This window comes from Haliotis rubra, unplaced genomic scaffold (genome assembly GCF_003918875.1).
Source record: "Haliotis rubra isolate DU_JTF1 unplaced genomic scaffold, ASM391887v1 Scf556, whole genome shotgun sequence".
Lineage (NCBI taxonomy): Eukaryota > Metazoa > Mollusca > Gastropoda > Lepetellida > Haliotidae > Haliotis > Haliotis rubra.
Genome location: NW_025767253.1, coordinates 579,098 through 605,366, shown reverse-complemented (window position 1 = coordinate 605,366; position 26,269 = coordinate 579,098). Strand labels below are relative to the sequence as shown.

At 38.2% G+C, this 26,269-nt stretch overlaps 1 protein-coding gene across 1 annotated transcript in view; it reads left to right on the top strand.

Annotated features, from left to right (window-relative positions):
* LOC124253861 (neuropeptide FF receptor 2-like) overlaps positions 1–26,269 on the top strand; it is a 256,788-nt gene that overhangs the window by 32,986 nt on the left and 197,533 nt on the right. The window contains exon 2 of the mRNA XM_046687709.1: positions 12,032–12,094. The gene's annotated coding sequence lies outside the window, so the exon portion shown is untranslated. The remainder of the gene's footprint in view (positions 1–12,031; positions 12,095–26,269) is intronic.

Here is a 26,269-nt window from a genome sequence, read left to right as displayed (position 1 = left end):
TGAGATTTGATCGGCAGTAAGCCTTACCGTAATGTCAGTCATCACGGTTGGACTTGGAATCCATTTGGAATAAAGGTCTACAGGAAGAACTGGATAGGAAAATTTGTGTTCAAATTATGTGAGATTTGTATTGCTTTTCACGGATGCACAGTTCCGGGGGATTCCGGTTTAGAATTGATCCACTGTAACTTGCTGGTTGTAAGTGATGTGATTCATCGGTTGCCTGACTGGTTACATGTATCGTGTGTGACTACTTTGATCGTATCATTTCCACTGTAACTTGTCCTTGTCGTAAAATTGTGGTGATGTAATTCATTGTTTGTCTGACTGGTTACGTTGATGGTTGCATGTCATCGTAACCTGACCACTTAGGTCGTATCATTTCCACTGTAACTTGTCCTTGTTGTAAGTAGCGATGTACTTCATCGGTTGTTTGGGTGGTTACGTGGATAGTTGCATGTCATCGTAACCTGACCACTTAGGTCGTATCATTTCCACTGTAACTTGTCCTTGTCGTATGTGACTGGTTTCAGGGGTGATTGCATGTCATCGTAACCTGACCACTTTGATCATATCATTTCCACTGTAACTTGTCCTTGTCGTAAACTTGTGGTGATGTAATTCATTGTTTGTCTGACGGGTTACTTGGATGTTTGCATGTCATCGTAACCTGGCTTCTTTGCTCGTATCATTTTCGCTGTAACTTGTGCTGGTCATAAGTGGTGATGTAATTCATCAGTTGTCTGACTGGTTACGTGGATGATTGCGAGTCATCGTAACCTGACTACTTGGATTGTTGCTCGTATCGTTTCCCCTGCAACTTGTGCAGGTTATACGAGTGTCGTGTCGGTATTGTCAGATACGGAATATTTCGTTTCGCTCATGAGTGTGTGTTTTGTAAGACGAGATGACGGGATGTAATAAATGGAACGTGTGGTGGAAGAAAACCGAAACTGTTGTGTGGTAAATAAGATTGCAGACTTAACTGAATTATAATACTGCAAAATAACAACGAGGTGATGTAGTACATTCTTTGTCTGACTAGTTACGTGCATCATTGCGTGTCATTGTAACCTGACTACTTTCATCGTATCATTTTAACTGCAACTTGTGCTATTCATAAGAGATGATGTAATTCATCGGTTGTCTGACTGGTTACGTGGATGATTGCGAGTCATCGTAACCTGACTACTTGGATTGTTGCTCCAATCATTTCCCTGCAACTTGTGCTGGTCATACGACGTGATGTAGTACATTGCGTTATCTGACTGGTTACATGGCTTTGTAACAGACATCCAGTTCATCTTTACGCGGGGGCGGTGGGGTAGCCTAATGGTTAAAGCTTTGGCTCATCACGCCGAAGACCTGGGTTCAAATCCCCACATGGGCACAATGTGTGAAGCCCATTTCTGGTGTCCCCCGCCGTGATGTTGCTGGAATATTGCTAAAAGCGGCGTAAAACCAAACTCAGTCAGTCATCTTTACGCTGGAGATATGTTTCTTCTTCAATTCTTGTTGCATTGCCTGGGATCTTAAACAACATCTAGTCTCTGATATCATATTTTACAGAAAAAAAAGCAACACTTTTTCTAAATTATGTTAATAAAATACAATTCAATTTCAGAAACTGTGGTAATCTAGACTTGCTGCATATTCTAGACTTGCATGGGTGGAATTGGGTATATTTGTTTCAGGGTCTGAATTGCAGATTAATAAACCGTTTGTAATGATGGTTAGTATCATTTCAATATCCTCAAAACTTCCTCAGAGTTATCTGCCCTTGATGAGAGATACAAAATTATAAAAGACAAACACTGTCCCATTGTGACAGTAACTGCTCCAGGAAAAATGCATGTGCAGGTAATTAGACCCATTATGTGCAATTATAGATGATTCATTGGACAGTGTACAGAAATTGATTTAATTGCTGTGTAATTCAGTACAAATATGTATATGCTGGTTAGTATTGTGTTACACACAATATACATTGAACTAGGCAGTCCCTTTGGATAAAAAAGCAGCTTCTAGTGTCTGAAGTTTTAATGGCGTCACAATTTTTTAATTTCTGAAGGGCATTGTTGCCAAGTGGAATAGGGTGACAAAATTTGTTGTGAAGAGTTGAGTCCCTTTTATGTGCCAGCATCCAATGTAGGGTCACTTTAGCTCTAGATTCAGATTGTAGTTGATGGTTTTGTCGGCATCATACTTGCAGTTGTTGATTTCATATAAGTGGTAATTTAATCTGTATATCTTCATCCTAGCCTAATAGTTAGTCATTCACTCACATACTCGCTTTGCTTACTTGCAGAGACTCTCTCTCACTCACTCACTCACTCTCCCATAGCTCTTCATCAGTCCATTTTGTTCCATCACTCTCATTCACATGCTTACTCTCACACTCATTCCAACGGACCGCCTCTGTGGTGTAGTGGTTAGAGCGTCCGCCAGGAGAGCGGAAGGTCGTGGGTTCGATCCCCGACCGCGTCATACCAAAAGACGTTAAAATATGGTACTTGTTTGTGCCTGCCTGGCGCTCGGCATTAATGGGTACAACAAGGACTGGTCGGCTCGGGAGTCAGTATAATGTGTCTGAGTGGGGTATTCATGCTTCACTGCGGCATGGTATCTCAGTGAGCTAGCACTATAAAACCAGCTTCAGTCTGGGCTAGTACAAGCAGCCACACATACACATACACATGCATGCACGTCGTCATATGAGCGAAATATTCTCAAGTACGACGTTAAACCCAATTTCACCTCACCTCACCTCACCTCATTCCAATATCTCACATGCTCATTCACTCTCCTATCACTTTCTCCCTCGCCTACTCGGTGTTCCCTCACTCCCATTCATTCACAAACTCTCTTCTGGTGTCCACCGCCGTGATATTGGTTGAATATTGCTAAAAGCAGCATAAAACCATACTCACTCACTCATACTCTCCCATATGTCCCTTCACTCACTCGCTCTTCCACTCACTAACTCGCACTTACACTCACTTGTTCACTCACACACTCACTCACTTATTCATTATCTACCCTTGAATATTTGTCCTTGCATATGATTGGCTGATATTAAAAGTCAAATTCATGTTTTAGGAAAATCATGTTTAAATCAATTCAGATATTTTAATGGCATGATTTGGCAACCGCTTTAATTGACACACTGCCATTGGTTGAAACCAAACCTAGAATACTGTCGGCATCCTGCACTGAAGAACTATTCCAGTAAACATGTTTTTCCAAGACAGGAAGTGCATAAACTTTCCTGTGAAGCTAGCTGCATGTAATAATGAGTTTGCAAGTGTCTTTCAAACTGCACCTGCATGTACCATGATTGAGTTTTGACTTTAATCCTTTAAAATTTAAGTTAATGGCCAGAACATTTTTCTGACAGAAGGTGAGACTTGATTGGCTGATTTCGAGAGGGCACATGACACTTTGTACACTGCAACTTTAATAATAAATAATGCGTCCATTTATATAGCGCCAAACTCCACACCAGGTATGTGCTAACAATCAAGGCACAGCACATTATTACCCCGGATAACCCAAGCTGCCTGTTAGGCTCTAGAAGGTTATAGTCATATGACTTTTTCCACCAGGTACCTATTTTCCTGCTGGGTGAACAGACAATTTTGAATAAACTCACTTGCCTAAGGTGAGACCACATGTGTCACATGTGCTTTGTTGTGGGGCAGGACTCAAGTCCTAGAAACTCTCAGGAGTCAAGCTGCCAAACACGGTCACCCGAGCTCGACGCTGCTTAACTTCACCGATTTGTGACCTGAACTTTGAGCACAGGACCACGCCGCCACGCCCGTATATCCAAGTATGGAATTTTTTTCTGGCGTAAATACCAAGTGATGGAAGAAACCTTATTTGAAGAAATAAAGGAAAATTATGTGAACACGATTTCAAATCAATTAGGTGACCTGTCACCTGATTTGATTGAAATGACCAATGATACTTCAAACTATGAACCTTGGCTCTGGTAAATCCAAATTATCAGAAGAAACATTTTTTAGCAGAAGAGAGACATGTGGATGTAACCAAGTCACCTGATTGGTTGAAGTTAAGACAGCTCATTATACTTTGTACAGGGGAACCTCATTAGTGTGGATCCTGTTAATACTGAACCTCTACCCTCTGAACAAATACTTCTTGGATATTAGGGGTGACTATTGAGAGGGATACAACTATCACTATAGCTGTAGTCTTTTGCAACATACTATTGCGATAGTGATAGTCTATTGCGACCAAATATTGCAATACTATTATAATGGTGTTTCTTTCTCCTTGAATTGTTTCATTTGAAGTCATTTCCCACATGAACGTATAGTTTATATGAAATAAAAACAAGTTGAAGATGTTTCAATCTCTTTTAATAACTAACAAGAAACTTGAAACCCGGATCAAGTAAACACTTAAAACATAAGCTCAATGAAGTTGCAAGTCTGCACCCATACATCTTGTATTTTGTGCTGCGCATTTATGAATGGAAGTCAATTACTAAACTATCGATAGTCACACATACTATCGATGCATTGATAGTTTTTCGTTTCTACCATCAACTAATTGCTATCGGAGACTCAGCAATTGCAATCCATCAATATTTCGATGCCTTGTTACAGCCCTTTTGGATATACAGGTTTGGATGCACGTAATGACATAACTTATCGCACAGATAATATCAAACTCTGTATCACACACATAGTTTCACACATACACATAGTATCACAGACAGTGTCACACATAGTATCACACAGTGTCACAGACATAGTGTCACATGCACAGTATCACACAGTGTCACAGACACATAGTATCACTATAGTATCATACATAGTATCACACACATAGTATCACACAGTATGACAGATACAGTACCACACATAGTATCATACACAGTGTCATACACATAGTATCATGCATAATCACACACAGTATCACACACATAGTATAACAGTATGACAGATACAGTATCACACATAGTATCACACACATAGGATCACACAGTATCATACATAGTATCACACACAGTATCATACACATAGTATCACACAGTATGACAGATGCAGTATCATACATAGTGTCACACGTAGTATAACACTCACAGTATCACACACATAGTATCATACAGTATCACACACAGTATCACACACATAGTATCACACAGTATGACAGAAACAGTATCACACATAGTATCACATACATAGTATCACGCAGTATGACAGATACAGTATCACAGATACAGTATCACAGAAACAGTATCACACAGTATGTATACAGTATCACACACATATCACACACATATCACACAGTATGACAGATGCAGTATCACACATAGTATCACACACATAGTATCACACTCACATGACAGTATCACATCATACATAGTATCACACAGTATGACAGATACAGTATAACACAGTATCACAGTATCACACATGACATAGTATCATACATAGTATCACACACATGATAGTATCACACATCAGTATGACATAACACTCACAGTATCACACATAGTATCATACATAGTATCACACATGACACTGTCAATGCGATCACACAGTATCACACACATAGTATCACTGTCACATGGTATCACACAGTATGACAGATGTAGGATCATACATAGTGTCACATGTAGTATAACACTCACAGTATCACACACATAGTATTGCACACAGTATCACACACATAGTATCACACTGTCACGCATAGTATCACAATCACAGTATCACACACATAGTATCACACTGTCAGACACATAGTATCACACAGTATCATACACACGGTGTCACACATGGTATCACACAGTATCACATACAGTTTTACACATACTGTCACACATACATTATAAACATCTAGATGGTATCACAGTGAGTATCACACATCGTATCACACACATAGTGTCACACAAGCATAGTATGACACACATAGTGTCACACAATATAACACTCACAGTATCACACACAAGCTTAGTATGACACACATAGTGTCACACATAGTATCAGTGTCACACACATGGTATCACACACATAGTATCACACTCACAGTATCACATATACAGCATCACACAGATATGTGGAGATTTATGTTTGGAAATTGTTTCAACAGTATATTGTTGTAATAACAGACTTATTTGATCAGGTGGCTAGGCTCACTGATAAGGTTGATGCCTGACATCCTTTGTAATTGTGTAGATCGATACTCAGGGTGTCAATCACTGGATTGTCTGGTCCAGACTTGATTATTTACGGACTGCCATCATATAGCTGTAATACTGCAAATCATGAAATTAATGCAAACATTTTATTATTGAGAAAAATGCATCTGTGCTATTCTCGCATTATTATAATGACGCATTTCAGCCTGACCATGTCTACTTAATAAAAGACAGAAAACGTAAATCTGCTGACACTACATATTACACAAGTACAGGTCACTTCCTCATTACAGGTATCTCAAGCCACATGTAATTATCACTGGTTACAATCACTGGTCATTGTTTAAAGTCACTCAAGCACATCAGCCAGACCGGACATTCTCCAGCCACGTGTTTGTTGTACCTTGGTAGGTGACTAGTGTCTTTCAAGTCCGATTATGTTTTACATGTTGTCATAAGACAAGTAGTAGCAAGCAATCACGTGATCAAACATGGCAGCGTAAGCAAAACATCGTCAGCTCATTTCCATTCATTGCTTTACAAGCTCAATTCAGGTTATTTGGTAAATAACAAGTGTGAAAAAAAAAAGAACAACACCAAAGATTCAGAGTGTCACATTTTATCATTGACACAGATTCCTGAGCTCGCTTTAATTTCGTGACGTATTTTAGACTAGACCCTTGCACTTGCATTAAATTCGTGACGCATTAATTTTATGATTTACAGTATTGCAGAGTGTGGCACGAAAGAAGCAAACATATTACTATGTTATGCATGTTCTGTATTATTTAACTATAGCTACACAAGGGGTAATCGGATTAACCTCGCGTTTTAAATGTAAGCTCATCTCACTGAACATTTGGACCTATGTACAATGTATCCGACCCATTTCTGGGGTCCCTCGCCATGATGTGCCAGGAATATTGCTACATAATAGCAATGGAATGGAATTCTACTCATGAATCATTCACTTATGACGTGTTGACTGATTCCGTGGTCAAGTGGATAGAGTGGTTGGTCAGAGGTCATGACCTGTCCAGCCAAAGATGGTACTAGTTGTATGTTGTTAAACATTGGCATTATCGGATAAAACAACTGGTTGGGTCAGAGTTGCTGTACTGGGTCTGAGCGGGGTAGCCATATTCAACTATGGCATGGTATCTCATTGGGTTGACACATAATGAAAGTGTCATTAGTTGTTGCAACTCTGATAATCATGAATCATTACACCCCACCTCACACCACTACACCACACCACACCACACCACACCCACACCACACCACACCACACCACACCACACCACACTACAACCACCACACCACACCACACACACACCACACCACACCACACCACACCACACAACACCACACAACACAACACAACACCACACCACACACACCACCCACCTACACCACACCACACCATACCACACAACACCACACTACACCACACCACACACTACAAAACACCACACCACACTACAAAACACCACACCACACCACACCACAAAACACCACACCACACCACTAAACACCACACCACACAACTACACCACACACCACACCACAACACACCACACCACACCACACCACACCACACCACACCACACCACACTGAAAAACACCAAAAAACACCTCACCTTACCACTCGTGAAGATCCAGGTTAGAATTGGTCACCAGTAACCATGCTTGTCATAAGAGGCGACTAACGGGATCGGGTGGTCAGGCTAACTGACTTGGTTGACACGCGTCAGCGTATCCCCGTTGCATAGATCGATGCTCATGCTGCTGATCACTGGATTGTCTGGTGGAGACTCCATTATTTACAGACCGCCGCCATGTAGTTGGAATATTCCTGAGTATGGCATAAAACTACACTCACTCACTCACTCACTCACTCCGCCTCACTCACTCCGCCTCACCTCACCTCTACCTCTACCTCACCCTGTATAAGCCACAAAACAGTACCCAGTTCTGTATCTGTAAGCTAGGTATTGCAGGGACAGTGTAACCATCTGGATCGAAGAGCTGTCACTGTCTGGTGGAGTTCCAAATCTAAAAACACAGAATTATTCAAAAGCGTTGGCGTGTTTATTTTTGTCTCATTCATAAGACAGCACCACTGATAGTTTTCATGAGCAACAAATGCAAACATTCTCCTTTTGTTGATTATTTAAGGATCGAAACATTTACAGACTGTGCATGTCATTTGCTGTTTTCCCTAGGAAGTTTTTAAAACATTATTAAAAACATTTCAATTAGACGGCCTGTTTGAAGTCAACAATCCAGCACTGATTGATCTTGCAAAACCTAACCACCAGTCTAGCACTCTCTCCAAATATTTCAGCCTCTTTGTTTTCCTAGACAAACTGTTGTCTGCCAAATCTTCTTGTCGGACGAGTTAATATTTCTAAATGACTAAAATTTGAATGGCAAGTAGATTGTAAGCCTCATCCTTTGCTACAGAGCCCTCCTAGACAATGTCCAATGCCATGCATGCAACGATGGTTCTACAGAAAAAACCCATCGCGAACTAAAGTTGACCCTTGAAGGCCCCAAACATGTTGATTTTTATGAATTCTATACATACAAAACCTCAATTTGACACCAGGACATGCGGGAGTGTTATTGAAAAGTCTTCTATTTCCTTTTTGTCTGCCACTTTGTGTTCTGGATCCATTAAACTCAACTAAAACATGTAAGATGGAATTGGTATGTCTCTAGGGTAATTTTGGATTCACAGACACATCTTCAGGAACATGCAAGAGGAGCTTGTATGTCCGCAGTTTGTCACATAAAGTATCGTTGATTTATGGCATGTTAGTTTTTGTGCACTTTAGCTTTTCTCACTTGATTGAATGTCAAGGACATGTTCTTAGTCTAAAGACATTACCTCGTTCAACAATTTGCAAAGAGCTTTCAAAGACTTTGGAGGAATTGATTTCTCTGTATCTTTTCTTGCTGTTATTGCCCAATGAATTAAAACTTTTCAAATTCAAATGCTGTTGTTGCCAATGAATTAAAACTTTTCAAATTCAAATGCTGTCATTGCCAATGCATTAAAACTTTTCAAATTCAAATGCTGTTATTGACAGTGGATTAAAACTTTTCAAATTCAAATGCTGTTATTGACAGTGGATTAAAACTTTTCAATTTCAAATGCTGTTATTGCCAATGGATTAAAACTTTTCAATTTCAAATGCTGTTATTGACAGTGGATTAAAACTTTTCAAATTCAAATGCAATTCTTGCCAATGAATTAAAACTTTTCAAATTCAAATGCTGTCATTGCCAATGCATTAAAACTTTTCAAATTCAAATGCTGTTGTTGCCAATGGATTAAAACTTTTCAATTTCAAATGCTGTTATTGACAGTGGATTAAAACTTTTCAAATTCAAATGCTGTTCTTGCCAATGCATTAAAACTTTTCAAATTCAAATGCTGTTATTGACAATGCATTAAAACTTTTCAATTTCAAATGCTGTTATTCGTAATTCGTAAAATGATCTGACCAATGGTCAGACAGGGCGGTATTCAAGGGTGCTGTAAGAATACATCATGCATATTCTGAAAAACAATTCCTGAAATGGAAGAATTGGCAGCAACAATGTATTTCAACTATCTGTGCTCCACCGAAAATTCCTTTTGCGTAAAATACAAACAAATATCACCATAACCCAATTATTTTTCAGTTCCTTGTGTACCAATATGGATAAAATTAAAAATAGATAAACAACAGTACAACACGGAACTTCATTTCTCGATGACTTGAAATGCAGGCATTGCACACATGATATCTAGTGTGTCAATAATTGATAGTTTGTGCTACCTCTGTCCTAACTTTGACATATTCATCGCTGTAATGCAAGCTTGACATGCGATTCAAGTTACACTGCATTTTAGGCAAGCATTGATGACTGGGGATGGAAATTCTGTGAGGTAAGGTGAAATGGGGTTTAACGTCGCACTTTAGAATATTTTAGCTCATATGACGACGTGCATGTGTGTATGTGTAGTTGCTTGTACTAGCCCAGACTTCAGCTGGTTTTATAGTGCTAGCCCACTGAGATACCACGCTGCAGTTAAGCATGAATACCCAACTCAGACACATTATACTGACTCCGAGCCGACCAGTTCTTGTTGTACCCAGTAATGCCGAGCGCCAGGCAGGGAGCGACAAGTACCATATTTTAACGCCTTTTGGTATGACGCGGTCGGGATCGAACCCGCGAACCTTCTGCTCTCCGGCATTAATTCTCTAGCCATTACGCCACCTAAGGCGGTCTGTATGCGTGATAAACAAAATGACCGATATGAGCACCTTCAGACATTAAGAAAATTTATCCATCAACACTTACATGCATCCTATGCTAAAAATAGAGCTAAAATAAAGCTTAAGTCCAAACAATATTCTTTTATTGTCAAATTATCGCTGAAAAATAAGGAGTAAACGAGCATTGATGGCTGGGGATGGAAATTCAGTGCTATAAACCGCAAAAATCCATTAAATCAACGTACTGAAATAGTGCATTTGAAGTAATATTGGTAAGAGGAATCTATTTTAAACTTCTGAATAAATTCTACTCTAAAAGAGTTAATATGTTGAATACTCGAAGAATTATTGAAAAGCCCAATGCGAGTATTTGTAAAATATACTTAATAACTGAAAAAATCTGTATGACTAAGCTGTAACCAAACCTATCATTTTATAAGAAGTTTTCAAACATGAGTAGGAACCATTTAGAAATATTCTTCCTCCAAATGACTGACTTCAACCTGTTTATATATCTGACATTCAAATTGATTAATGCTGATAGAATATCCTGCGCCTTGAAATGCCAGCCACACTGCCATCCGTGACTTGGGGTGACCAAGGTTAGATAATAGTATGAAAAGGAGTTGATGGTTTTGTTCGTTGCTGCTGAAGCTAGTCCTCCCAATTGATAATGATGGGTTATTATTGATGTGTGGCCCATATGGTATGGCAAATGTCTTTAGATATTAAGGATGTGAAAGTCCTAAGTCTGTGGAATGGAATCTGAAGATTCCTGGCTTTTGATAAAGTTGAAATTTGAATGGATATTTTCTGTTTGAATTAGTGGCAAGTTTCATTAAAACTTGCTGTTGGATTATTGATCAACTGTAGCTCTTCATCCCTAATGGATTTCTGTAGTGTTGAATAATATCATTGAAGGCATTTTTTAGTTGCTGCAGTTAAAGTTAATTAACAGAAATTTGATTTAATGTAAATTATCTCTTAACCAGTACTGACAAAATGAGATTTAGTTCTTGTAAAATGGTAAATGCAGGAAGGTCCAATCATTCTTTCACTCACTCATTCAAACTTTTCCCAATTCTTTCTATGGGGCGGTTATGTAGCCAATGGTATTTTTATCCCAAAAACATGGACTGAGAATAATATTCCATAATTGCCAGAATACCCAGTCTGCCGTGAAGATCCAGGGTAGAATTGGTCTTCAGCAACCCATGCCTGTCGTAAGAGGTGATGAGATCAGGTGGTCAGGCTCGTTGACTCTGTTGACACATTTCATCGTATCCCAATTGCGTAGATCAATGCTCATGCTGTTGATCACTGGATTGTCTGGTCCAGACTCGATTATTTACAGACTGCCGCCATATGGCTGGAATATTGCTGAGTGCGGCGTAAAACAACAACCAACCAACCTACTGTTGCTGAAGTCAATCCCAGCGAAAGGATATGTCGTATATAGTAACATCGCCATGCACTTCTGAAAACACAGAGCTCTGAGATGAGAACATGGCATTCAGCATTAATGTTGCCTGTCTGTAGATAGACTTCAGGATACTTTCACTCACTAACTCCATTTTGCTTGCAGGTTCCTGGTTCTAATTATAGAAGTCAGAACAGTTTGGAGCTGCGGAACTGAAACGATTAGACAGTAAGTAAGTTGTTTTGTATTGTCTTCGTGACACATTCAGTTTAAACATAGATCCTGAGTTCATCCAAGCTGCCCAGTTGTCTGAAGTGCCATGAATTGCTGTGCAGAGTTATGTACCTTTGAAGAAACAGAATTCTATCATTGTGATTTCGTATTTTACTGATTTTGATTTTTGGCATGTCTGTGGCATCACAAATAGCTGTGCAGAGTTATGTACCTTGGACAAGCCAGAATCCTATTGTTATATTTAAGATTTTCCTAATTTAGATTTTGGTTTGTTGGCACCATACACATGACTGAAGGTTTCACGATAGTTGTAATCATGTCTGTAAGGTTTCCACGATAGTTGTGTAACGATCATGTCTGTAGGTTTTCACTCAATCATGTCTGTGTGGTTTCATATAGTTGTAATCATAGTTGTAATCATGTCTGTAGGTTTCACGATAGTTGTAATCATGTCTGTAGGCTTCAGGTTGTCATGTCTGTACATGTCTGATAGTTGTAATCATGTCTGTAGGTTTCCATAGTTGTTAATCATAGGTTTCACAAATGTAATCATCTGTATGTCATGTCTGTAGGTTTCAATGATAGTTGTAAGGTTTCATGTCTGTAGGTTTCATCGTTGTAATCATGTCTGTAGGTTTCACGATAGTTGTAATCATGTCTGTAGGTTTAGTTGTAATCATGTCTGTAGGTTTCACACCAGCTGTAATAGTTGTAATCATGTCTGTAGGTTTCACGATAGTTGTAATCATGTCATGACTGTAGGTTTCACGTTGTATAGTCTGTAGGTTTCACAATGTAATCATGTCTGTAGGTTTCCAATCATGTCTGTAGGTTTCACTTGTAATCATAGTTGTAATCATGTCTGTAGGTTTCACGATAGTTGTAATCATGTCTGTAGGTTTCATGGGTGTAATCATGTAGGTTTCTGTAGGTTTCACAATAGTAATCATGTATATGTTGTAATCATGTCTGTAGGTTTCCCAATAGTTTGTAATCATGTCTGTAATCATGTCTGTAGGTTTCACGATTTCACAATAGTTGTAATCATGTCTGTAGGTTTCAATGATAGTTGTAATCATGTCTGTAGGTTTCCACGATAGTTGTAATCATGTCAATCCAAAGACGTTGGTTTGATCCCCCCTCATATGTACAATGTGTGAAGGGTCTGTGGGGTAGCATAGTGGTTACAGCGCTTTCTGTAGCTTCTCACGCCACAGGCCTGGGTTTGATTCCCCAAATAGGTACACTGTGTGAAGCCAATGTCTGGTGTTTCCTGCTCTGATATTGCAGGAATATTGCTAAAAGTGGCATAAAACCTGATGATCACTCACTTTACTCAAGTGGGTTTGAGTTGGAAATGGACCAGGACAATGTACAATGTACAACGCTGATATTGCTGCCATACTACAACTAGCCAGATGAGACTTGAATAATGTCTCGCCTCCTGTTACTGCCATACTACAACTAGCCAGTCATGGCTGAGAGCCAAGGCGGATATTCACATCACTAAGCCCGTTACATGTACACTGTTTTGTGAAGAGATGTTGTTTGTTTGTTTACAGTATTTTGCTGAAAGATTATATCCTTTAACTACCCTCGTTCGTCATGCCAAGATAATTAACTTATTTTGAAACAGGATTCATGTAAAATTGGCTTCTCATGATTTCAAACCTGTCATCTTGAGATTCAGAGAATGTGCATCTCAGTGGCGTGTTGAACAGAATCTTAAGTGTATATTGCGGAAATTAGCTACTGCAGAGTGATTGGTCAGAGTTAAAACAGGAATCCAAGGTTTTGGTAAAATGTAAAGCAGCAGTGGTTTTGCATTTTCAGCCAAAATGTTAAAATGTTACTTACAAACCACCAAAATGTAATAAATAAAATAAAAAAGTTAAATTATTTTTAAAATGTGTCTTTACATTTTCAACATTTTCACCCAAAATGTAAATCAGTGTGTTGGGGCTACTTAAGAACCATGCATGCAAGTTTGTAAAAGAATTAGAGAAGAGTTTTGTTCAGTATTATGGCCATATGACCAAGAGTACAATTCAATAAACAAAATATAGCACATGGACAGCTGAAAAATGTACAGTTTATACAGGTAAATATAGTTTAAGACAAATTGCAGTATTTTTTAGAAGTTTCACATTCTGTATTGCAAGCAACTGATTAAACTTAGATCTGTATGGATATATGGCATAAACATTAGATACCTTATGAAACAATAAAGTAGTTACAGTTATTTGGTAACAACAGTGGATTAGAGAAATGCCTTGTGCAACATACTGACAACTTTAGTCCTCTGTATAAGATTGAACACCATGCCTTAGTGTGGAGCCCTGATATATTCTGCTCAAAAGAGGTTAAAGAATTTTTTCATAGGACCAAAGTTAATCTGTAAAGGCACATGGGTAACACAACAGTTTGGGTTCCTTAACTTATTTTGAGTAGCATAATACTAATACTAACTAATACTATATACTAATAACTGGTACTTATACTAACACTGATACCAATGCCAATTTTAATACTAATAATAACTACACTGTATATTTTCTTGTTTAGTTGACAGCCATGCAAATATGTGTGACTGCCACATATATCTTTGAATTATCCACATAAACATTTTGCTGGCTCAGATTTCATGGATGTAACAATACGTAAACTTTTTGAAAGATAGAGATATGACAGTTCAAGTGTTCCTATATCCTTTTCAAGATTTCATGACATGATTTGTATTGCACTGTGGGCTGAAATCTGGGAATAAATAAAAAACAACACATTTTTATGTGTAGTCTGTCTCACAGTCCCTGAAGCACATTATTTTTGAGGGGCGTGGGGTAGCCTAGTGGTTAAAGTGTTGGCTCGTCACTCAAGACCCGGTTCAAATCTCCACATGGGTACAATGTGTGAAGCCCATTTCTGGTATACCCCTAGATGTTGCTGGAATATTGCTAAAAGCGGCATAAAACCAAACTCAGTCAGTCACATTATTTTCCCTACTGCCATGCCCTTGAAAGCTAAAGTCTTAAATGAAGCAACTCTAGATTTCCTCAGGTTCTAAATCTCCGATCCCATTGGGGCTCTTTTCAACTTAAATGGAATTACTTTTTATCCAAATTATATATATTCAGAGTCTAAGCGTTAGTCTGTGTCAAGTGTTCCTTTGATCATTTCCATCAGTATATGATTAGTATTCTTCATTGATTTTCATCTTTTCGTGGATATATTCTTTAATGATACTCATTACCAATAATTCCATCACATTCAAGCAAGACATATAATACAACTGGCTTGGTTTGTCAATTGAACTAAGCCATCAGCAAAATGAAGGCCAAACTACAGCTCCCCCTATAGTGCAAGTCAAATCAGGGTGAGTGAACTCCGGCCTGGCGATCCTCTTCACCACAATATTCTGGCCACTCTAAGTCCACTCAATAGAATGTTAATCATCATAAAGTGAGCGCTTATCGCCAGTGTCTCGTAAACTACCTGCTAACTGGATTGTACTTGTGCCAAGTAATGGTGGATGTACCGGCTTGATCCAGCAGACGTCAAGTCCATTTGTGTGGCTGCTGCAGATGTCACAGTACTATTCCAGTGTTATCAATGAAACTAGACTTGATATATCAGTAGAACAAATGTTTGCTGGTATTTTTTAAGAATGCTGTTATTTCTTTTTATATTTTCGCAGTAGCCAGGCAACTTGCAATAACCACGGCTAAGTAAACAATTTGTTGAACTTCCTAACCCTGAACAACTTTGGGTTGTCCTATATCAATCCTTGAGGCTCACATGCCGTGATATAACTGAAATATTGTCACATGAGACCTGTTTAACCAAACTCACAAGAATGTTGTTCACTGTGGAGTAAAACAATATTCACTCTCTAACAAGTTTGAAGTTTGTAATAGTTAATGATTGATTGGTCTGATTCATTTGAAATTTTATTTCACAAAAAGTAAACAATTTTAATCGTTTGATAAATTAACAACTGAATACTATTCAACATATACAGAATAATTCTCAATGTTCTAAACTGCACATTCATTAATGAACACTGACAAAGGAATAATTTTTCGGATTGATGGCAAACTGGAGGCTATGAATCATATGGAAATTGATATTTTCTGTTCAAAAAGTGGTACCCTGAAATCACAAAAAATATTTTTTAACTATATAATTGAAAAGTGGTTCCTTCTGAAGCAAGGACTTTTACTTTTCTGTTCAAAAGCATACCTTGAATACCAAATATATTTTCTAACTATTTAACAGAAAAATTCGGTCCCGAAGCAAAATATTTCACTTTTCTGTTCAAAATCAGGTAATTGAAATAACAAAATTGTCTTTTAACCATAAAACAGAAAAAGTTCCTTCTGAAGCAAGATAGGTTATTTTTCTGTTCAAAAGCAGTACCTTAAAACAACAAATCTATTTTTTAACTATATAACAGAAAAAGTTCCTTCAGAAGCAAGTATCCTGTTACTGGCGACATGTTGTGGCGTGCCGACTGTTATGAAAGGCGGCTGTACAAGAAGCCCCCACTTCATGAGCCAAACACCAACAGGAAGTGAGGAGCATCGCAGCCTTGTGGTTGATGTAATCGGAATAAGGTCACATGTCAGAGGTCGCTACATTTTGTGAAATGTAAGCATCGAGGACAGTAGTGTAGGATAAAGATAAGCAACAGGGTTGCTACTACGTGATGGAAAATCAGAGATTCTAATGGTTGCGGGTCTGGTGAGAAGCCTGTATGGAGTATTCCAGGTTGGGATTTCGTAATGTACAGGTTAGTCCTACTGTATCTAGAAACCAAATATTGCGTTAAATCATTCTGCTTCTGTATTTCTTGATTGATCATATATACTGCTTAAACAAAGGAATACCTGATTCTTTCATATAATATTACTATCGCTTATCTATTCAGGGCTCCAGTTAATTTTTCAACATAAGAGTACATATTCCTTATTTTTTCAATATAGGAGTACAGGAAAAAGTTAAGAATACATTTAGAGTACTGAATGGAATTTAATGGAGTATCAGTAATCTTGTGTTTCGTGTCATATATGCACCACAACATTGCTAGTCTTGTGTAAACAGGTCAATAAACAATAAAACAATACTTTTTCAGATAAGTACGTCAGTAAATGATTCTAAGACTGTACACCATTGCTGTAGTGTGTATCTGCTACGTTTTCTAATTTATTTTCTACCGTATTGTGCATATTTTTTTTCCGTACATACATATGCCGATACACCCTTATCTGGAGCCCTGTCTGTTGAGGGTTGACAGATTAGCTATAGTACTGACTGACTGAGTTTGGTTTTACGCCGCTTTTAGCAATATTCCAGCAACATCACGGCGGGGGACACCAGAAATGGGCTTCACACATTTTACCCATGTGGGGATTCAACCCGGATGTTCGCATGACGAGCCAACGCTTTGAACCACTAGGCTACCCAACCCCCCATTAGCTATAGTAACATGTAACATGAACAACTGTTGTTCGCTCACAAGTTTTGAGTAGAATGTGAACTGTAGCTGGCGTGTGTACAGTATTGTCCACATCACTTACTACTGAACAGGGGCGGTGGGGTAGCCAAGTGGTGAAAGTGTTCGCTCATCATGCCGAAGGCCCGGGTTCGATTCCCTACATGGGTACAATTTCTGGTGTCCCTTGTCGTAATTTTGCTGGAATATTGCTAAAAGCAGTGTAAAACCATACTCACTCACTAGTACTGAACACTGAAGTGATCTTAAAGTCATCATGCGAACAAAAATTTCAGTTCCTTCCGTAAGTTGATATTACTACTATCAATTATGGTTTGAAAGTTATTGTAAGTTATTTTTAACTGTAAGCTCACATTTGATTCCCTTTGTTAAAAGTATAATTTACTTCCTACTTGTAACTAATTCCTGAGAATGAGCTGAAATTTGATCTTTGTTTTAAAATGTTCAAGAATGATAAGGCAAATGTTCAAATTTAAATGAGGAATACAACATATTTTGATTTTAGGTAAAAGAACAACAGTTCCCCTCAAGAACCTACACTTGTTGTAACAATAGGATCGGATGGTTAGACTTTCTGACTTGAGAGACAGTTAGATAGTTAGTCATTGTATCTAGATACTGATCGATAATATCTTTAGTCACTGGATTATCTAGACTATTATTTACAGAATGCCATCATATAGAATGCACTTATGTTTCTTTGAACTATTACTGTTAGCATACAGTGTGCAATGGCGAAGGCACTGTAACCAAATTTGTCAGGTTATATCCTGCAATAACATTCAGGAAACTTAAAGTAAAACAAAATTTGTCTATCTGGCAAGACAAACTGTTTTTTGCCCTGAAAATCTGCAATGACACCAGGCATATTAAGCTCACAAACAATATGATGACATTTCTTTTGAAAACTTTTTTTAAAACTTGTGTGTAAATGTGTTTCCAACTGTATTACCACAAAGACACTTAACTTGATCTGAGGCAGATTTGTATGTTTGCTGGAACTGCTATACCAGTGTTTTGTATGGTAACTCTCATCTCAATTAATTCTAATACAACTTTAGCAGAATCGCCAAATTGGTTTTAGATATTGTGAAGATTAAATCACTTTCGTTTCCATTATTAGCAACTGTGATTTCCTGTGAACAACAAAATCGTTTGACATTTTGCAGCGATGGTTCATCCTTCCTTTGTCTCTGACTACAAATGTCAGATGATGACTGGCCACGTATATTTCAGTATGTCGACATCAACAGGCAGAGATGTCACTCAGTGGCACCTTGTAGCTTTATGTATATTTACATGTATGTTTATACACACATTAATGCATGCTCACACACACACACACACACACACACACACACACACACACATTCCAACACACAGCAACATATGCATACATAATCAACATTCACCATATCACACACAGTACACACATACACCATATCACACACAGTACACACATACGCCATATACACAGTACACACATACACCATATCACACAGTACACACATACACCATATCACACAGTACACATACACCATATCACACACATACACCATATCACACACATACACCATATCACGCGCAGTACACACACCATATCACACACAGTACACAAATACACCATATCACACAAACAGTACACACACACCATATCACACAAGTACACACACCATATCACACACATACACCACATCACACACCGTACACACACATCACACAATACACACACCATATCACACAGTACACACACCATATATCACAGTATACACACATCACACAGTACACACACATCACACAGTACACACACCACATCACACACATACACCATATAACACAAGTACACACACACCATATCACACACTGTACACACCATATCACACACAGTACACATACAATATATCACACAGTACACACCATATCACACACAGTACACACACCATATCACACAGTACACACATACACCATATCACACACAGTACACATACACCATATCACACACAGTACACTTACACCATATCACACACAGTACACACACATCACATCACGTAGTACACACACCAGATCACACACAGTACACACCATATCACACACATACATCATTGACCCACAGTATCACACATACACCATACATCACACCAATGACACACAGACCCATACACACACCGCATCTACACATAAAACACATACACCATATCACGGATATACAGCACAAACGGATATAGCGAACAAACGGATACACCAACAAATTTAAACAACAGTCCTTTATAATATCATTAAAATTACACCAATAACACACACACACACACTATATCAACACAGTACTACCCCAAGCACACACATACCATAAAACACATATAGCACACTCACACAGACGCAATACCTGACACAGCACACAAAGCATACCACACTGGGTACACACATGCACACCATTAGATACCTACAGAGGTTTCTTGATGTAAACAAGTTGTAAATTAGCATCAGTTTTAGAGGTTTTTACAGGGTAGCCGCCTAGAAGTGTAAGGGTCTATAGAGAGTGACATACGGTAGTGTCTGTAGTATGTCATTTTGAACTTCTTTAATGTTGAATGGCCAAGGTGAGATGTCTGCAGTTAAATTGCTTCCTGGCCATTGTCTGGTAACATTTCTGTCGGGATATGTGAAACTGATTACTACCTGCGTGTCTAGTAGAAAGTGTTTCATTGCTTCACTGATGTTGATGATTTTGAATGCGACATTTTAATATGTGACTCGCTGACAGAAGAATCTGTAAATGTTAAAGGCACTGAGTCAAATAAATCTGAGCAGATGATAATCTTCTCTTACATGTATCTACAAAAAGCGGGTATGCTACTGGGGTAGTTACAGTCTTTGGTTGACTCAAGCTTGGAGGGCAGTGGGGGTAGCCTATTGGTTAAAGCGTTGGCTCATGAAGACCCGGTGTAACAGGGCAAACTTTCCCCCTGGCTAAACTCCCCCCCCCGGCTTAATCTTCCCAAGCCAAGTGGTTAAAGTGTTCGCTCGTCACATGGAAGACAGGGTTCGATTCCCATATGGGTACAATGTGTTAAGACCACCCTTGAATCAACGTTAAAGGCTACTTTTTTTCCACCTTTGTTCTTATATCGAAAGGGGGAGATTCTGGCCCAGCTAGGCTATTTCTTCAACCTTGTTTTCATGTTAATGTTCGTCTTGAAACAGTCAGAAACGAAAACAAGACAGCTATTCACGTGAGCACATTCAAAAGATTTTCACGTTAATGTCAAGTTCCATTAACTATTTTCAGGTCATCGTCATCTTCATCTTTATATATAACATGTACATGGTTCACATTTTGTTTCAGTAGCCTTATATAAGGTGATATTAAAGAGAAAAGCAAGCAAGCATAAGAGTATCAAAGTATCAAAAGTATGTAAGAGCATGTATATACAGTTAATCATGATGCAGATGTTGTCATGAAACAAGGTGTGAATTTCTTGCATCATTTATCTTCCTTTATCATCCAAAACTGTGTTCCACAGGAGATATGGCTTGTTGAGATCAAACGATATCTCCTAGGAGATATCGTTTTGACAGTAGATTTTGTACAATGCCTTGACAATGCCATGACGTCATTAACTTGATGAAGTCACAATGATATGACATCGTTACACTGCAAGTCTAATGGCAGTACCATGTTCAGAGATGTACATTTTTCTTTGAAAACTAAAGAAGAATGATTTTTGATGATAAATAGAATCTCACCCTCGTGTCTTTTGATATCAAATATATCAACACTCGTTGATGAAAGTACAAATGTTCTCGGCAAGCCTCGGATGTTTGTGACTTTATCAACTCGTGATGATATATTTGATATCAAAAGACACTCGGGTGAGATTCTCTATATATATCAATAATGATCAAATAATCATGACCTAGAACTTATTGAGATTACAAAGTTACTTGCACCAGGTGCAGCCTGCTAGGACAGGTAAACAAATGTATGCAGTAGACCCTTTAGCTTAACAGAAAATTAAAGAAAACAGTTTTGTATCAATATGTATCTCTGTGACATGAGTACTAAAATATAAACAACCACTGGTACAAATAATCATGTTTGACCCAACAAAATTACCTTATTCCAAATTATTAAAAATAATTTAATATTACCAAACTTTTCTTTACTTTATTATATATCATATCATTACTATTATTTTATTTTATCATTTACTTATTTTTTATTATAAGTTCAATAATTTACTTATCCCCACTTCTTCCAAATTGGCTTATCTCAAAATCATTACTATATTCAAATCTTTTTACTTGGATGTCCATATTCATTCAAAATTTTATACCCTCACTCGTGGTTTTAAATATGGCATCAACATCAGCGACATATTGCAGACGTAAAAATCAACACAACAACAACCCAACACAATATCTATATCAAATGATATTAGCGCTTAGAGCAGACGCTTAGTGCCTGGAGTATTTTAGCGCTTTATAAATTCACTAATTAATTAATTAAATGCTGTATCATCTATCATTCCACGATAGTGCCTTATTCTAAATTCAACAGACAAGATTTGATATACTTGAATGTTTACATCTTAAGGTGACATGATTTGACAGATGAAGAACTAATGCAATGTGTCTTCATAGGAATGGCGGCAGAAGCAGGATGGATTTAGAGATATATGCCGTTCACACATGCCGTGCATTCAAATCACTCCACCCAAGTCAGAGGCAAGAATGGACTATTTGGCAAAAATGTGTACCAAACGTAAAAACTACTATCTGTTTGATGTTTGTAATAACTTGTTCTCCCCCTTCTGATATAAAAGCAAGGGCTGGGAAGAAGTAGCCTAGCTAGGCTAGAAACTCCCTCTTCTGATATAAGAACAAGGGTGGGGAAGGAGTGCCCTAGCTAGGCCAGAATCTCCCCCTTTTGATTTAAGAACAAGGGTGGGGAAGAAGTGGCCTATATTGGCCAGAATCTCCCCCTTTTGATACAAGAACAAAGGTGGGGAAGAAGTGGCCTAGCTAGGCCAGAATCTCCCCTCTTTGATATAAGAACAAGGGTGGGGAAGAAGTGGCCTATCTAGGCCAGAATCTCCCCCTTTTGATACAAGAACAAGGGTGGGGAAGAAGTGGCCTAGCTAGGCCAGAATCTCCCCTCTTTGATATAAGAACAGTGGTGGGGAAGAAGTGGCCTAGCTAGGCCAGAATCTCCCCTCTTTGATATAAGAACAAGGGTGGGGAAGAAGTGGCCTATCTAGGCCAGAATCTCCCCCTTTTGATACAAGAACAAGGGTGGGGAAGAAGTGGCCTAGCTAGACTTTAGCCTAGCCCAAACTTTCCCCGGGGTAAGAATATCCTAGGACAAAACTTCCCCGGGGAAAGTTTAGACAGGGGAAGAAATGGCCTGCTACACCGGGTCGATTCCCCACATGGGTACAATGTGTGAGACCCATTTCTGGTGTCACCTGACGTGATATTGCTGGAATATTGCTAAAAGCGGTGTAAAACTAAACCCACAAACAGGGAAATAAACAAATATTTCAGGCAGATTTGAGGAATTTGAAACTAAGATGATAAGGTTTTATGTTTGTTTGTTGTTTAACGCAGTACTGAGTCTGCAATGTTCCAGGTATATGGCAGTGGTCTGTAAATTTCAAATCTGGACCAGACAATCCAATGATCAACATCATGAGCATCGATCTACACAATTAGGATAGAATGACGTGTGTCAACCAAGTCCGTGTGTCAACCAAGTCCGCGAGGCTGACCATCTGACCCCGTAAATCACCTCTTATGACAAGATTGGGTTGCTGAAGACCAATTCTAACCCAGATCTTCAAGGCTAGAGTTTATGTAGGAAAATGGGCTTGCAGCCTTCAAGACGGGCTAGTTATTGACAACCAGACTGGGAAATAACAATTATTTCAGACATGGATTAGAGGAATCCAGGATTTGCAGATTTCACCACTTCTGAGGGATACAACAAAAGATGTCTATCATAGATGTGGCATATATATAACACTAAAAATTACTCTGCTGTCCATTTTGTTTCATGAGTAAAGCCACACAGCATATTATGGCTGTTTGACAGCTGTTGGACCAGACTGCCAAGTGATCGATATTATGAGCATCGATTCACATAATCAGGATGCTGTGACCAGCAATCACAGCAATCCTTGCAAGCCGACTCATCAAGTCACCTTTTGCATGGAGTAATTAGCTTGCTTGGCACTATTTTAACCCAGAATCCCTATTGGTTTGTGAGATGTTGAAATGGAGACCAAGGTGTGTCCTGTAGTGGTGGTCCGATTAATTGAAATAATCGAAGATTGGTCGCAGTGACTAAACGACCAAGCAATCGAACATGTTTTCTCATAATCGAATGCATCCAATCTTGGAACACTTGTTTGCATCAACAATATTTTTCACAAGGTTGCTTTTGTCTGTGTCATTAAATTTACATTTCATAAGCACAAGAAGCTCGTTCCAAGTTATGATTGAATTTATCTTAAAGAATCCAGGAAATCTGTGTTCCTAGCATACTAATAATCCTTGAAATAAGCAAAATTTGCAAATGGATTTTGTTTAATTTGCAAAAAACCCCAAATTACTACATGTTTTTTCTTTATTTTTTACAAAGACAACAGAAACATTTGGTAAATGACGCTAACCAATTATTTTCGATGATTGATCGGTTGTAATGGACCAATCATCAATTATGAGATTTTAACCAATTCCCAACACTTATGTCCTGGCATGCTTGAGCAACCCATTCTTATTGTAAGAGGTGATCAGCGGGTCCAGATAGTCAGGCTCACTCAGACCCAACTAGTTTGAAAATTGCAGTACAACAATGCTTGTGATGTCTATCACAGGATTATCTAGTCCAGATTCAAATATTTACAGACTACCTTCATATAGCTGGACTATTGCTGATGGTGGTGTTATGGTGCTGATAAATCCTACATTTGGAATGACACACCAACAACTGCCTGATGAAACTTTGCCAGTGAATTGCGACATCACCATGCCCCTTGCCATGGCTGTGTCTATTTTTGCAGCATATGAAGATAAAAAAGTTATATTTCGCAAATATTTTGCAATACAATGACTTGAATTAACAGAAGACGTGACCACCCAGTTCCAATAGCTGTCTTACAACAGACATGGGTTATTGAGGACCGGAGCTCTCAACCTTAGTCCTCACTGTGCTGGGGGCATTTGGATAGTGGTTAAAAATGTTTGTCACGCTGAAGACCTGGGTTCGATTCCCACATGGACACAATATCTAAAGCCCACTTGTGTCACCCTGCCCTAATATTTCTAGAATATTGCTAAAATTGGCATCAACCAGGGTGCTTGTGGATTAACAGAAATTCTGTTCAGTGTTGTTTGAAATGTAAGACAACAACTACCTTGACTTGAATGGTGATCATGTCACTAATATATACTGAACGAAAAAATGATCATGTAGGCAATATTTTTCATAGAGAAGACAGAGCACAATGTTTCGTAGAAATATCCTCCACAAAATATCTGTGATTCCTATCTCTTTCTTCAAAATATTCATTTGAGAAAATCATAAAAGAGAATTGAAGGTAAAATGAAATTCACTTTACTTAAGAATTGTTTTAATAGAAAATACTAATTTGGATTTAATTATTTTCAAACTAAAATTATGGCATAAAATATTCACATAAGTAATATGGAAACTGACATTATCCAAACTCTAAACTTTAAATTCCAAATGTGTATTAATGGTGGGCTCTTAATATTTTAACGCTGGTTATTCTGTATATTGCAAAGTAGATCGAATTAACTTACTGGAACAACTTTGTACATAAAATGCATGCATACCTTGTCAATATAGAGAGCGTCTGATACTGGTTGGTAGTGGTGGACGATAATACCGGTGAACCGGTATATTGCAATTTGAACTTCACAATACGATATATTGCAGTACACATTTTGCGAACCGGTTCTCCCGATACGATCGGTAATTTTCGTGATGTAGTCAAAACTACAAATAACATTTGTATTTCTTTTATATTATCATACATTAATAGTTTTGAGAATGTTTATTGGTCATATAATTGCATTTGCATGACTTTTAAACCATATAAATGAAAATATAGATTGTTACCGTCACTCGTAGGGATAAACAAACCAAAATGGCGGACACCGTTGCAGATGCTTTTTTATCAAGTTCCAAACTTTAGAGCGAAGTCTTCAATTTGGAAACATTTTCAATTGAACTCTTGTACAATTACATTTGAGTCCTGACAGTGGCCAGTGGCATTGTTTCAAAAGAAAGGAAACAATAATTTCATTACCTTAACCCACGTGTTACACTTTCACAATATATTGCAATACATATTGCAATACGCCAACACATATCACAATATATCGCAATACGTCAAATTATGGCAATAGCCAACCCTACTGGTTGGAATGTTGCAATTATCCATGTTTTACGATGAGTCAGCATATTGTTAGAGTAATGTGACGAAAGGGCAGGTTTTAAACACATGCTTCTAGCAAATCAAAATGTGTGAGTTATATTCAGTAACTGAAATAGCTGTGAGTTAATAATAGGGGATAAAATGGGCAATAAACACAATTTTGTGGTCACCTGTTGGTAAATGTGAACAGTGTGT